Source organism: Mizuhopecten yessoensis, unplaced genomic scaffold, assembly GCF_002113885.1.
Source record: "Mizuhopecten yessoensis strain PY_sf001 unplaced genomic scaffold, ASM211388v2 scaffold10967, whole genome shotgun sequence".
Lineage (NCBI taxonomy): Eukaryota > Metazoa > Mollusca > Bivalvia > Pectinida > Pectinidae > Mizuhopecten > Mizuhopecten yessoensis.
Window position 1 is genome coordinate 164,645 of NW_018408811.1, and position 14,265 is coordinate 178,909.

Genomic DNA, 14,265 nt, shown 5'->3' on the forward strand with positions numbered 1-14,265 from the left:
AGACTAGAATATGTTTGTTAATGTACGCAATACACGTCTTGTAAAGACTAGAATATGTTTGTTAATGTACGCCATACACGCCTTATAAAGACTAGAATATGTTTGTTAAGATACGCCATACACGCCTTATAAAGACTAGAATATGTTTGTTAAGGTACGCCATACACGCCTTATAAAGACTAGAATATGTTTGTTAATGTACGCCATACACGCCTTATAAAGACTAGAATATGTATGATAATGTACGCCATACACGCCTTGTAAAGACTAGAATATGTTTGTTAAGGTACGCCATACACGTCTTGTAAAGACGAGAATGTGTTTGTTAAGGTACGCCATACACGTCTTGTAAAGACTAGAATATGTTTGTTAAGGTACGCCATACACCTCTTGTAAAGACTAGAATCTGTTTGTTAAGGTACGCAATACACGTCTTGTAAAGACTAGAATATGTTTGTTAAGGTACGCCATACACCTCTTGTAAAGACTAGAATATGTTTGTTAATGTACGCCATACACGTCTTGTAAAGACTAGAATATGTTTGTTAAGGTACGCCATACATGTCTTGTAAAGAGTAGAATTGTTAACGTTGAAATGTAAAGTTACGTCATACACGACTCGTAAAGCCTAGAATTGGTAACGTTGACATATAAAGTTACGTCATACACTACTCGTAAAGAATAGTATATTTATCCTGTGAGGTAACAATATCAGCGACTTGTAAAAGATGAACGTAGCACCTTTGAATTTTGCTTTAGATAATGCATGCCAAACACACTGAATCCTTTGGCTGTTTTGTCTTTCTATGAATTATCGGTGATGCTAGGGCCAAAAGTTGGAAATCCAAATTGTCCGAACTGTTGTGGAAACATAGAATATTTGTGCTATAAAGTTACAATATACACGACTTGTAATGTCCAGAAAATGTTTCCATTACAGTAACGTCATGCACGACTTATCAAGACTAGTTTATTTGACATGCAAAGTTACGTCAATAAAAGCTAAAAATACAATTCCCCACGGACTTACTTCAATCTTGTTTTCACTATGAACATGTGTTGTTATATAGTTATACAAACTCCAGCCCCCAATTGCCATTGAAGCGGACCACTAGGATGTTCGTGTGGTAATTACCCTCAAAGTGACATTTATTAGAAGATTATTTAAGCCTAACATTGATAAATCTCGTTTAGGGATGAGTACAATGAATTGAAGCATTTATCATAAAATTATACGATAATGTTTAGCACGTGAACTTTTGACAACACTACAGTTTCACGTTGTACGATTTTATCATGTCAAAATATCAATTATTACGGTGGAGGGAAATATCACGGTAATTTGAATACCGTATGGCATAATTTATCATCGTCCATCTCAGTAAAGCAATCTAACCCTGACATTTCACGACAACTAGCCCTAGACGCAAGCGGAAGTCAGTCATGTGACTAAACATACTTCGAGGTATGACGGGAAATCGACTTAAAGTCCTCTTTATATTAATAGAAATCAATTTCCAAAAGGTGTTTTAATTTTTCGCAGGAAGTTGTCCGTCTTTTCTTTCCCAAGAAAAAAAGATCAAGTATCAGAAATACAATTAACCTCTTCTGTCATTTAAACTGATGCCAAATAAACATGGAAGTTTGTCCACGTGATCGATGTCAACGTTGACGAGGCAAGGAAACACCACATAATAAAACAATGGTTTCAGAGGCCGGCCGTCCGCGTGGTGTACTGTGTTATCTGGAGAATCGCCATGCTTTATCAGGCAACGTATTGTTAATCCATACTTTGTTAATTTCATTAAATAATTCTTTTACGAAGTAACGAAACACACTTCAGACTCAAACTATAGACACAGGAAGTAACAATAAATCAGCGAACACACAATGGAGTAAGCGTGTTTGTGCTTCCTAATGTACAAACCGAGAGAATAGACGAGGTTTGGAATTAGGGAAGCGACCCGATACATTATTTTAAATGTTTACAGTGATAAACACGCGGAAAAGACGGCACTATATCTATCGTTACAAAGAACTTGTCGATTCCCATAGACTTCAATCGGCTTTACAAAGATCAAAGAGATTTTTATAGGAGCTATTAACATTTTCTTTATTTTTCCATTTTTCTAAAAAACTTTGTATGTTACCAATTGTTAAACCTGTAGCTTACTTTTAATTATCGGTGATGTTCTTTGACTTTGGTTAAGTTTTGATCAATGTAGAATAGAAAACAGAATAATGCCGCAGAACCAACATACAACGGTAAATTGTCAGAGTCAAAAAACAAAATTAATGAACAACAACAGGTACTGAGAAGACACGGAAAACAAACGGAAAAACAACAGAAACTCGGAATACAGTGGAGAGCAACAACAGAAAATGAGAATAGAGGGAATGTGCAAAAAGGAAGACGACAACAAAAACTGAAGATAAAGAGAGAGAACAAAAAGGAGGAAGACAAAAGAAAATGAGGATACATTGATAACAAAGGTAGCGGAATTATGAATACGCTTTTTACCTTTTATCATTAACATATATCTGTATACACATGGGTTGTTATTTCATTTGATTTCTTGATGTGTTCTTATATAAGTATATATGTATGTGTTTAAACTCAATATACATACAAGAATTTTTTTTTTAAAAGATAGTGCCAGGATCTGACCGATATGTTGAGGGGAGGAGTGAAGTAGCCAAACAAACATCCTTAGCGATGGAGGTAATGTAACATTGTAATCCTTCATCTCACAGCAGCTCAAGTCTGTAGCAACAAAACATCGATATCCCAGTCTCCCCGGCCACACATTTCTCTTGGTTATCTATGGTTTTTAGCATGAACCAGACACACATACTCCAAAAGGATATATACATGTTTATATCTTCTTAGAAAATCGATATAAGGAAAGCTGTTGACCGTAATGAGATTCTATGTATGGCCTGTTTAGGGAGCTGTATCACAGTACCGTGTAACATAGACCAAGTTCAGACATACGGGTTCTACGGAATACAGGAGAGAGAAGAAGTGGCAGAGTTGAATATAAATGTGCTGAATGCGTACTAAAATGATATTTACATTGTTGTAATGATATTGTTTATAACACAATAGATAGATAGATTACATCTTTAAAATATTGTCTTCACTGCGTATTTGATAAAGCACTCTTTGTCTTTATTGTAAAAAGATAAATAGACATGAGTAAAAACCAATTATATACACATGGTACACAAATCATTGCACAACAGACAATAAAGTAAAACAGTCTGACCAATGCCATAGACCGCGTATGGTATACAACGTAATATTCAAAACAACATATGTAAAGTAACATTTTTATAATAACTTGAACACATAATAGCATATCGAAGTTACATATTCAAAGAAATGTGTACAAAATTGCATATACAATATAGCATACTAATATTAATATGTAAGTGTAAACCTTTGAATATGTTATTGTCAAAAGAACAAAAGCTGGCACGAAAATTCAACAATGTCAATCAAGGAAAGGTCCATGGAAAGAGGAAACAAACGAACCCTTCAACAAAGCAACAAAATTTGAAACGAAACCAGCAGCACTTGGAGGGTAAGTTACTTCGACATAATTATGTTAGGTGGTGTAACCTTACGGATGACAAAGTATTTTTAAAGCCATGTTAACATATCCAAACAAGCTGCTCCTGTAGGGTAAGTGTGTCCTCTAACAGATTTTTGTTTTACAATGTTGTACGACATCGCCGTACATAAAACCTCATATTCTTTGTTGACATATGTTTATCCGGTCTTACAGGGTGTGTTTGTAAGATAAAGCTACGAACTGCTTAACTTATCGATAGAGATATGCCAAATTTTCTAAATTATTGTAATACTGCATGTAATCAGGAACGTGTCAAACAATAGTAAGAATAAGTAAAGGTTGGTACACGGTTTAGCCCTAAACATATGGTTGTTAGTATTCGCAAATAAAAGAAAGGTGATTAACAAAACAACATAAATTGGGTAGTACTTTAGAAATGTCCTCCCTCACTAACATATAAAGCAACTTAGGGTAAGATAATATTTTACCTTTTTTTATGTTAAAAGTTTCTTTTTTGAAGAGGTGCTTCATTTCTTCGTAATTCCAATATTATTTTATATATTATTTGTTTAAGTCAAAACTAATTTATGTTAGACATGGTATCATAAGTCAGTCTAGATGGAAATGATTTCGCTGTGGAATACTTCAGAAATTACTTTCTGTAACATCTATATATATCTGTATCTATATGGGGCAAAGAAGTAATTCCACCAGTGTGGACAAGATTAGGTTGTATCTGTATCTATATGAATGCCTACTCCGCCAAAAACTCATCGCAAATTTAGAGTTGAACAAGGCCATCATAAGATGACAATTTATTATAAATGACATCATGACAACTATGAAAATGATGTTTATGGTCAATATATATATATATATATATATATATATAACACAAAACAAACAATATTAATGGTTGGCATGTAAGGGTAGGCTTTTCAATGAGGCAAATTTGGTATAAATTTCTGAAAAGAGGCTGCCACAAAATGGCGTCGTTGATTTTTTTTCTTAAAAATGAAGAAAGAGGCCTTCAGTCAATCAGATTGCAGCGGGGGATGTTAGCCAATCAAAAACCTCAAAACAACGGAGAGGCACCAAGAAGGGGATGAGGCACCCTAAGGGGCCTATTTTAGTAGCAATCTTTTAACAATAAATGTACCTGTCAAAAGTCTAATGGAGGGGTTATGTGTCGCGACATAAAATCAGCTATGTATATAGCTTGCATTTATGCCTACTCCACATAAAACGCATCGCAAATATAGAATTGAACAAGGCCATCATAAGATGACAATTCATTATAAATGACATCATGACACAAACTATGAAAATGATGTTTACTGTCAATTTACATCCTTAGGTGAGGATTCGAAAGAATAACGCCACAAGGTGAACTATAGAACAAAACACATTTGAATTTGTTTGTGACGTCATAAACAAAGTGCACATAATGCGGATATCTAGAAATTGAGACGTCTTAAAATGATTTCAATGAATGTAGTTACAGTAAATGCGTCAATGATATACACGGAAAAAGAAAAAGAGCCTATTGCTAATGCTCATACGCATGCATCGTTCAAGAGTAAACATTAAAAACATTTGATAGTAAATATCAATCTCAAACACCTGGTTAATCCAAACATATCAAACATACGGAATTTTTGAATTTAAACTTTTAAGAGGTGATCGCCCGAATTAAGACCCGGTTTTAGAATTTTAATAAGCATGTTCTCTTTTAATTCTGTTTCAAAAGTATCTGATGTATTCATTTGATAAATTGGTAAAACTTCAAACTGATCATTTGAACACTCATGAAAATGTTTGTTAATTAATAAATTTCGTAAACTCTCAGTTTTGATTTGTTGGCGATGGAATGCCATTCTTTGACAGTTCATTACCAGTTTGACCTATATCTATATATACAAATATTTATACGATAAGGAATGTCATGCTACGATTTATATAAAGGTTTACAGGCAAACATAATAAGTTGTCACCGTATAGTTAGGGGTGCGTTATAAGAGCAATATATATATACATGTATATATAAATTAATATAAAAAAAAAATAAGTATCCAAGATTGAACGCTAAGCCTTTCTGCCTTCTTGGGCTTCTTCAGGCTGAATGATGTTTAAACTGATATGTTTATTATAATAATGGTTTATACATACACGTGTTAAGAGAAGTCCCAGGATCCTTATATCATAATTTGTTAGTTATAAGATTTAGGTATAAGGTTTCTAATATCACACATTTATAAATGAGTGAAGTAGGGGGTTTGCTAATACTGTGATAATTTAAGGCATACCAAACACGTCTTAATCATGTATTATATCGATAGAACGAAAAGGGAAAAAAGGTACATGCATTATTTAGTTACCTTGGTGTTATCTTACAATAGGATACTTCATATTTTTTCAAGAGGCGTCCAATCAAGTTTCGTATTACAATATATGCTAAGTTTAATCTACCAATCAGGTATTGTGTTACATCATTACGTGATGTAGTGAAATAACTCACGACCAATTAAGTATGTCGTGAGCGAATTAATTATGTGTTGCATACCTTATACCTGTGAGCAGCGACTTAGGTGTGTAGGTAATCAAACTGCACCTGTATTAGGCGCCTGGACGGTAATGATGCACCTCACGAAGGGTACAAACTAATAGATGTAAATAACGTCAAAGTTTAACATGGACTGCACACAAGATGTAAGGGGGCAAAGAAGTAGTCCATCAAACATATTTTACACACTTTCTTTTACCATAAACCTCATGATTTGTTGAATGAAAAAAGTCTATTTAGAAATTAAGTTGAATGTCATACACAAAATATGTATGTAGTGATAGACTTATGCTGGTTGACCCTAGGTTTCCGAGGAGTAGTGGATTCATCGATATGATTCATGGACATTCCATGTTACTCTATAAGCAATGTTGTATTTTTTTAATTATGATATAATAAAGAATGAACACTGATCCCAATCTTAATTTTCCTTCACTTGATTAGATATGTATGTAGCATTAATACATTTCTGTTACTTAACCTTTTGACCTCCAACCTTCCTAAATAATTCATCAATTAAAACAGGCAAATAACCAAATAATCTTCTGTTCTATATATGTGTATTACGAAACAAAACGTCGCTCAATGTATAAATGTATAACAAATTAGGTAACGTAGTATTGAACGGGGGTCTTGAAGATATGAACAGCAATTTAAAGGTCACACATTTCTCAATTTTACTCAATATTTATATTTTTGTGTTTAATATATTGAACTTCTGTGGTACAGATGATCTAGATAATACATGCAACTTGTTTCAGGTGAGCAATCGGGATGCTCTGATTTGTCCGAACACTCGCGAAATGCAGACCATATTGACACAATCAAATAACTGGTATGCTTTTAGGATTTATCACAATAGGTTTCAATCTGTCTTTCAAATAGTTGCCAATATTTATTTTCTATCCATGGATCAAGTTTCACTAAGAACATTATCTAAAGAGAAAATATTTTGAAAATTTGGACATATATAAATAATGATATTGAAATTAAAGATTGGATCAAGTATAATCTATATCATAGATTTGTAGATTTGTTTCGTTAATTGAACCATGTCTTAAAACATATTTATCTGTATGTGTGTAATGTTTGATATCTCACGTCTAACGTCAGAATGCGTAGCTTATATTACATGTCGTTTAAACGATACATCTTACACTATGCAGCTTGAAGTATGCATGTGATTTTTGGAGAAGTTTTACATAACCATTTGAAATTTGTAGAGCGTTTGTTTTATATCATTTATTTTATTACGGGTAATACTATGAATATTTAATATATACATTTTGTTGATAAGTTACATCTAAGGAAATTTTAATACTTAATATTAACAAGTTCAGACATTGCATTTTATAACACCAATCATGATACATGTTATTACGACTAATGTTTCAAATAGAACTTTTGATCCGTCATAGAGATGCTATGGATAAATGCATACATGTTTTGTGTAAGAATATTTTTTGACAAAAATAATCTTTAATTAGAGTATATCAATGACAATCGCTTTACCAAGACGTTATAAAACTATTCCAATACATTATATACAGTCAGTTGTTACCACATTATTGCTTGATTAAGTATATTTTAGAAGTATAATATCTGTTCCGTTTAAGTTTTCTGATAAAAAGAATTTTAATGATGTTGTTACACCTTATATCCACTTAGAAAACATGTGCTTGTAAAATACAGTCAAACATCATCCAGATACAATGAGAAAATAATTCACTAATATCACACTGTTCCTTTTTGTACCATATGGTGTCCTTTATTATATCATGAACTAGTTATTAATTTGGTGTATGGCTTTATGACTCGACGGTAATTTTCCAGGTAATACTTTCACTTGCTTATTTCTAATATATCACCCCTAAAATATATTTTTGTATAATTTAATTTCAGTTTTATCAATTTTAATGTATAAAGACAGTAGATAGTCTAATAAATCTAAAATTATGAAATTACTGAACAAGTTAATCATAGGTCATGCATTTAGATTAACTATTGAACGATAAAGGTGACTATTACTTTGTTTTACTTCAGTCTTAATTGTGACGCAGAATGTTGCTGATGACTACGATGAATACCTTAAACCGATGGCACAGGGTACATTCCTGGTTACTGCAGCATTGGCAGGGACATTTCTCTACGGTAGCAGAATGTCAAAGCGTAACATGGTGGACAGTTATCTAACGGCGCATCTGGACGATTAACCGGCAATTATCGCTATAATTACAACGGTGTGGTTATTTCTATGATGAATGCAGCAATTTACAGGATATTCCCACTGAAAGGTCACTACTGTTATTACCACAGCCTCCTTATACAGGACAGATGGATGTATGGGGTTTAGTTGTCGCAATGGTGATAAAAATACTATTGCAATACAGCTTTGTATTATTTCCATTTTTATTGTTTGTATATTGAACACAAAATTAATTTATGAAATATAAAAGAAATGGTTTGATTTGTTTTCGATATTTTTGAAATAAATGAGATGTATCTTATATCCCTGTTTTGCACGCAATGGCGACATGTGGGACATCAATGTTGTACTTTCGCCTGCTTTGATTCTCTGTTGTAACATTCATTAAGGACACTCATGTAACATAGAGGGACACGCATCATTGGAAACAGAAAGTGGATAAATATTTTAAAGCACAATTAAATTATGTCGTTTTGTGTTACCTTTTTGTAATCGGTACAATAGTTCGTTCGTTATCATACAACTGTAGTGTTATCTTTAGAAATTTACAAAGAAAACAATAAATCTTCGAAAATAACAGCATGGCTTGTGTTTTATGATTTACAACCAAAAATATCTATTCAGTTTAGTTGTAACTACTTTTAGATTACCTATAACAAACAAAAGTTAACCTGAACTTATTTTTTTGCAAAATAAAATCCATTAGTTTTTTATTCATATAACTAACAAAGTACAACTGTCATACAGCCACATGTAGTAGAAAGGAAAACAAATATGTGGTCTAAATTTAAAAACAATTGTTGTGAGGATTTTAACAAGGAGTGAAAGTTTTGCTTATCAGGGCTGCTGCAGAATTTGTATATTAACTTTAACTGACAGTAACTAAATCTGCGTCATCAGATGCTTGGTTGACTAGCCATAAAAAAGGAAGAACGCAAACGTTGGAATGACTTGAATTGTTTACAAGTTGTACAAATTGCCATGCTTCCAAAATGTCCTCATGAGCAAATTAAAATTAGTAAAGAATCATTATTATCGCATTAACTTTATTGTATTATTTTCCGTTTCCCCATAACATATGTACCTTTGATTTTACTTATCAACATTTAGTGGGAAACTAATGTATTGAATTATGATACAAATATAACATCTAACTTGATATTACATATGTTAATGACATAGGTGTTGGTTCACGTGTGAGAGGTCAGAATGATCTTGATCTAATTTAATCAAATAATTATGTTCATACAAACCTAGTTTTAGAAGGATGCAGTCATTAACTGTCAATATGGGTTTGATAATTTTGCTGTAATGACTTAGATATTTGAATATTTGATATTATTCATTTTATCAAATGAACATTGACAATGCATGAAAGGTTTGAAAAATAATTTCATTCTAGATTTACATCTAGACACGGGGCAATCACGAGGCTAGCTGCTTAATGATGTTACATGGACATAGACTGGGTATGGTGTTCTCACTGACCAGTATAAGATACACACGAGTGACTTTACGGTTTAATTGACGTTATATTTGGACAATATCAAGACACCCGAACTAAGCTATTGTCGCTGACATTGGTGATAAACATTTGATCAATACTTCTGACGCGTACATTTGTCACTGTCGGTAGTGAATGTGGAGGGGGTAGTACAACGATAAGGGAGGTCGGTGTCATCAGGTCGAGGGTTAGGCTAGGGCATTTTGATACATTAAGATGGGTTTGTTCTTGAAAGAGGATATGCTGTGTGACGAGGGAAGGGACACCCATCGACCAAGTTCCAGAGTTGAAGAAATATCAAAACCGTTTTTCAAACAAAGGATTTTCATGAATACGTTATGAACAAGCATAGAGTCATGCCGTGCAGTGTTTCAGGATGTGCACGTGCCTGAAGGGTAGGGTGTTGTCGAATTTCATCACGTGTTCAGGCTCAGGTAAACAATATCAGCCGTCCCCACCCCAACCGCAGTCGATTTACAAAGCAGTTCTATAACAAAATCATGATGTTTTCGACATTATAAAATTGAGGCACATTGAGGGTAGGGTATTTAAATAGAACAAATATAATATGTATTTGTCAAAAAAACATTAAACGAATAGAAATGTACTCAAGTCATAAAAAATTAATTGCTGCGTAGCAAAGTTAAAATTGAAAATATTAAAATATCGTTTTAAGGTGAGACTTTAAAAGATTTATCGTTTGTTACATAAAAGACGTGTAATGGTGTCGTTTATGCATGGAAAGAGGAAAACAAAAGATGTGCCGGGATTCTGAAGCCACTAAGACGTGAGTTCCTGGCCTGGAACAGTAAACAAAGTCTAGAGCTCACCGTTGCTAGCAAACCATACCTGGTGACCTCAAAGCAAAAACCCCGCTTCAAAACATTTGAATATACACAAATTTTATGACTTGGAAAAAGCCACATTGATCCCTTCTGTGAAATTTGAGATAAAATGCATCTGTTTCGTGGGAAAAGTTAAAACCGAAGGCGGTTAAACCAGGTAAAGAGAAGGACTGTGTTGGGTTAGATTGCTCCAGCACTTCCCCTCCACACATCTGCCTGCAACCGACGCTCGGGTACTGTTACAGCCCGATATTGTCACTGCACCAGTCCTTCCTTCGTTTACATCGTAAAATCACGAGCAACAGGGGCCTGGTCGCTGCACTTCCACACACCATAATGCCGTTACTCTGCTCACGCTGGATATACGTGTAACGTGAGGACTCCTATAACAAACGGACGACTCAAACGTCTTTTAAAAAGTTGAGTTTTTGGGTTGTTATGAAAGCATTATATTCAAAATAGGATATTTTCTTCTCGACCTCGGAATTGTCTTCTTTTGTATTAAAATATTTCAATACAACAATCTGTTATTGCTAACATATCATTTATCACAGTTGTTATTTGTATCAATATTTGGAATTTTTGTTTTAATAATGGTTGCATAAATATGTTTTTAAACATAAATGTAATGTATAATATTCTTAAATTAAAAATGCCTTGTGTTCTAACTAATTAATTAAAGATTAAATTCATTATGATGATTTTAAAATATCAATATTTACTATCAGAACAAACGTAAATTGGCTTAATGGGATAAGTGGTATTTAGGATACCGCTTTATTTCTCACTTCTTTGTTAGATATCATCAAAGCGTGTATTAAATAGTCGTTATTCTATTTAAAACTGTATCAATTATTCAGGTGTACCCTAGTCATTATTTCATTTCAAAATTATAAATTATATTCGGTTTATGATTTCGATGACAGAGCTCTGGTGAACTATTTAAAGGACTTGATTAATATCTTATCAAAGTGTATGTACATTGGCACAGATTTAGGTATAGTTGTACGTTTGGTAGTATTATAATATAAAACATTTCATGTGAGTTAAATGATAACTATATACGATTATAACAATGCAGAATTAACAACCTGTTCAAAGAAAATTCTCCGCGTAATTTCCATGACATGTTATCTGTATAATTGTCTTGTTGTATATTCCGATTTATCTGACACATGCAATAACACTGAGTTGTTTGTTTATTATATTTAATAACTGAATAAACTTGTAAACTTAAAAGCGCTACAATCGGTTTACAGAGTCAATCAATGATGTGTATATTCTCAACATTCTTTTCACGATAAAAAAAGTAATCGTGTTGAACGTTCTTGCAATATTGTTCAATACGTGTCCTTTGAAAGGCTGGCAAGCAGTTACAATACTACCTTGATTTGATACCATACAAATTGCCTGTCTCTAAGCATTCATTGTGGGCGTCGAAGTGGGAATCGGTATAAGTAAATAGCTTGAATGATTTCTTATATTTTGTTGTGTATAACCAGGTGAATGTTATGTGAATTTAGCACAAGGAAATATTTATTAATAAAACCGTACAATAGCTCATGTTAAAATCTAAACAACATTTCTGGGAGTACACACATGGATGTTGACATAACGAAAAAGGGCGAGACTACACTCTGAGGATCCTCGATTGTAAAGAGAATGAAATAACGAAAATTCTTTTCATTATTCATCTGAACACTAACTTGTGAGCAACGTCGTAAGATTCGAGTCTCTGAAATGTAAAGAAAGTTTTTGATATAAATCAATCAGAGTGTAGTGGAAGTGTACATAGGACCGCCATGTCGATGAGGTAGTATCTAATGAAATTCGGTTTGTTTCGATTACCGTTAGCATTAAAAACCATTATAGATAAAGGTGTAATATCGACTGTACAAATATATACATTTCAGTTAATATGTACTTTTTGAATTTGATTTTTTTATGTAGCATGATAAATGGGAAAAAGACTCTAACCTATATTTATAAAGTTATGTCTTCCCATGATATTTTATAAAGATTTTCCAGAGGATGGAATCAAAATTGATCCTTATTATAACAACAGTCCTATGTAGTAAGATTTCTAGGTAGTCCGTATATGTTTGTGGTACATGATGTGCTTCGTCATTATGTTTACTATTTCATTGTTACTCGGGAATGTCTATTACGTCATGTGTGACTGGTTGATTTCGATACCTTTAAACCCCGGACAGCTGTGTATTGACAGCTTGACAACGTTGACCTGGTTAACATTGGATAGTATATATAAATAACATGATTTTAAGCATAGCATCACATGCCATCATCATGTTTATATCAATAACATATTCTAAAGGCAACTTGTTTTCGTCGTTTTAACTAATATAACGTATTGAAGAAAAAGACCTGCTCTACATTTCCTCTCGGTCGTGTTTAAAAGATAAAAGTCAATAATGTATCATCTACATTTTCTATTGTAAGATAACAATAAACGTATCATAATCACAATTTGCTATTATAAAATGACATTTAGCTTAGATTTCCCCTGTAAAAAATATAAAGATTTTTAAGAGAAACAAATATATTCCTAGGGTCAATTTTTACATTAACAGAATGGCGTTCAAATATGTCAAAGCAAATATTAGCAAATTGATATCTAACATTAATTGAAACAAGACTTTAGAGTCAATATATTCGCTCATTTAGTTTTGTTCTGTAAAAAAATGCAACTCTATTAATAAAGAGTAAGTCCTTAGGTAAACCTTCTCCTCCGCCTTTGATAAAGCATAGACAAAAGAATAAGCACATAGTAACCATTCGAAATGTTAGATTTACAAACGAAGTATAAAATATTTTGTGGTACATGCCTCAACAATGAAAACAATTAAGATGATACTGATCAAATGTATGTAAAGTTTGTCAAATATATGCAAAAAAAATATATAATCACAAAAACATATACAGACAAATACAAGCACAAATATACATGGAAAAAAATGAAACAATACATTCACACAAAAATATAAAGCAAGAATTAAAATACAAATATTTACACACAAATACAAGCACACAAATATAAGGGGAAAACATTATGAAGGAAACACAAATACAACCTCACAACTATAACACAGACGTTTTAAATTAACATCGTATTTAATTCTACCAGTATATTTATATGTTTTTTTCCTTTGAAGTCTTAAATCCTTTTATCTCATTTTAACAGGCGGTATAAACGTGCACATAACAAAATCATATATAAATGAACATGTCACTGTGCTGCTGTGAATGACGTCCATTATGGTTACCTTGAGTGTGGCATTCTGGCTTGAGCAGGTCACCTTCCCTCCTGTTGACTTGTTTGTGTAGTGGAATACAATTTCCATTTCTAATATGGAATAAAAAAAAATCATTATAATGCCGGTCCAGCAGCCGAATCCGGTATGTGCAGATGTCAAATCGACAACTAGCGTCGTGCCTATAAGACATGTTTATAAAGATATCACAGTGTGCGAAGCAAGTATCTTCACCTCCCTATCTGACATTAGTCGACTAAAGATGATCATTTAGCCTAGATTGCTTTAGTGTATAAC

At 32.9% G+C, this 14,265-nt stretch overlaps 1 long non-coding RNA gene across 1 annotated transcript; it reads left to right on the top strand.

The window, feature by feature from the left end:
* Nucleotides 1-1,722: 1,722 nt before the first annotated feature.
* LOC110464151 lies at nt 1,723-8,899 on the top strand. The gene is made up of 5 exons (XR_002464476.1): nt 1,723-2,493; nt 2,651-2,722; nt 3,468-3,587; nt 6,903-6,976; nt 8,185-8,899. It is a non-coding gene; the product is annotated as an uncharacterized LOC110464151 (long non-coding RNA).
* Nucleotides 8,900-14,265: the final 5,366 nt, after the last annotated feature.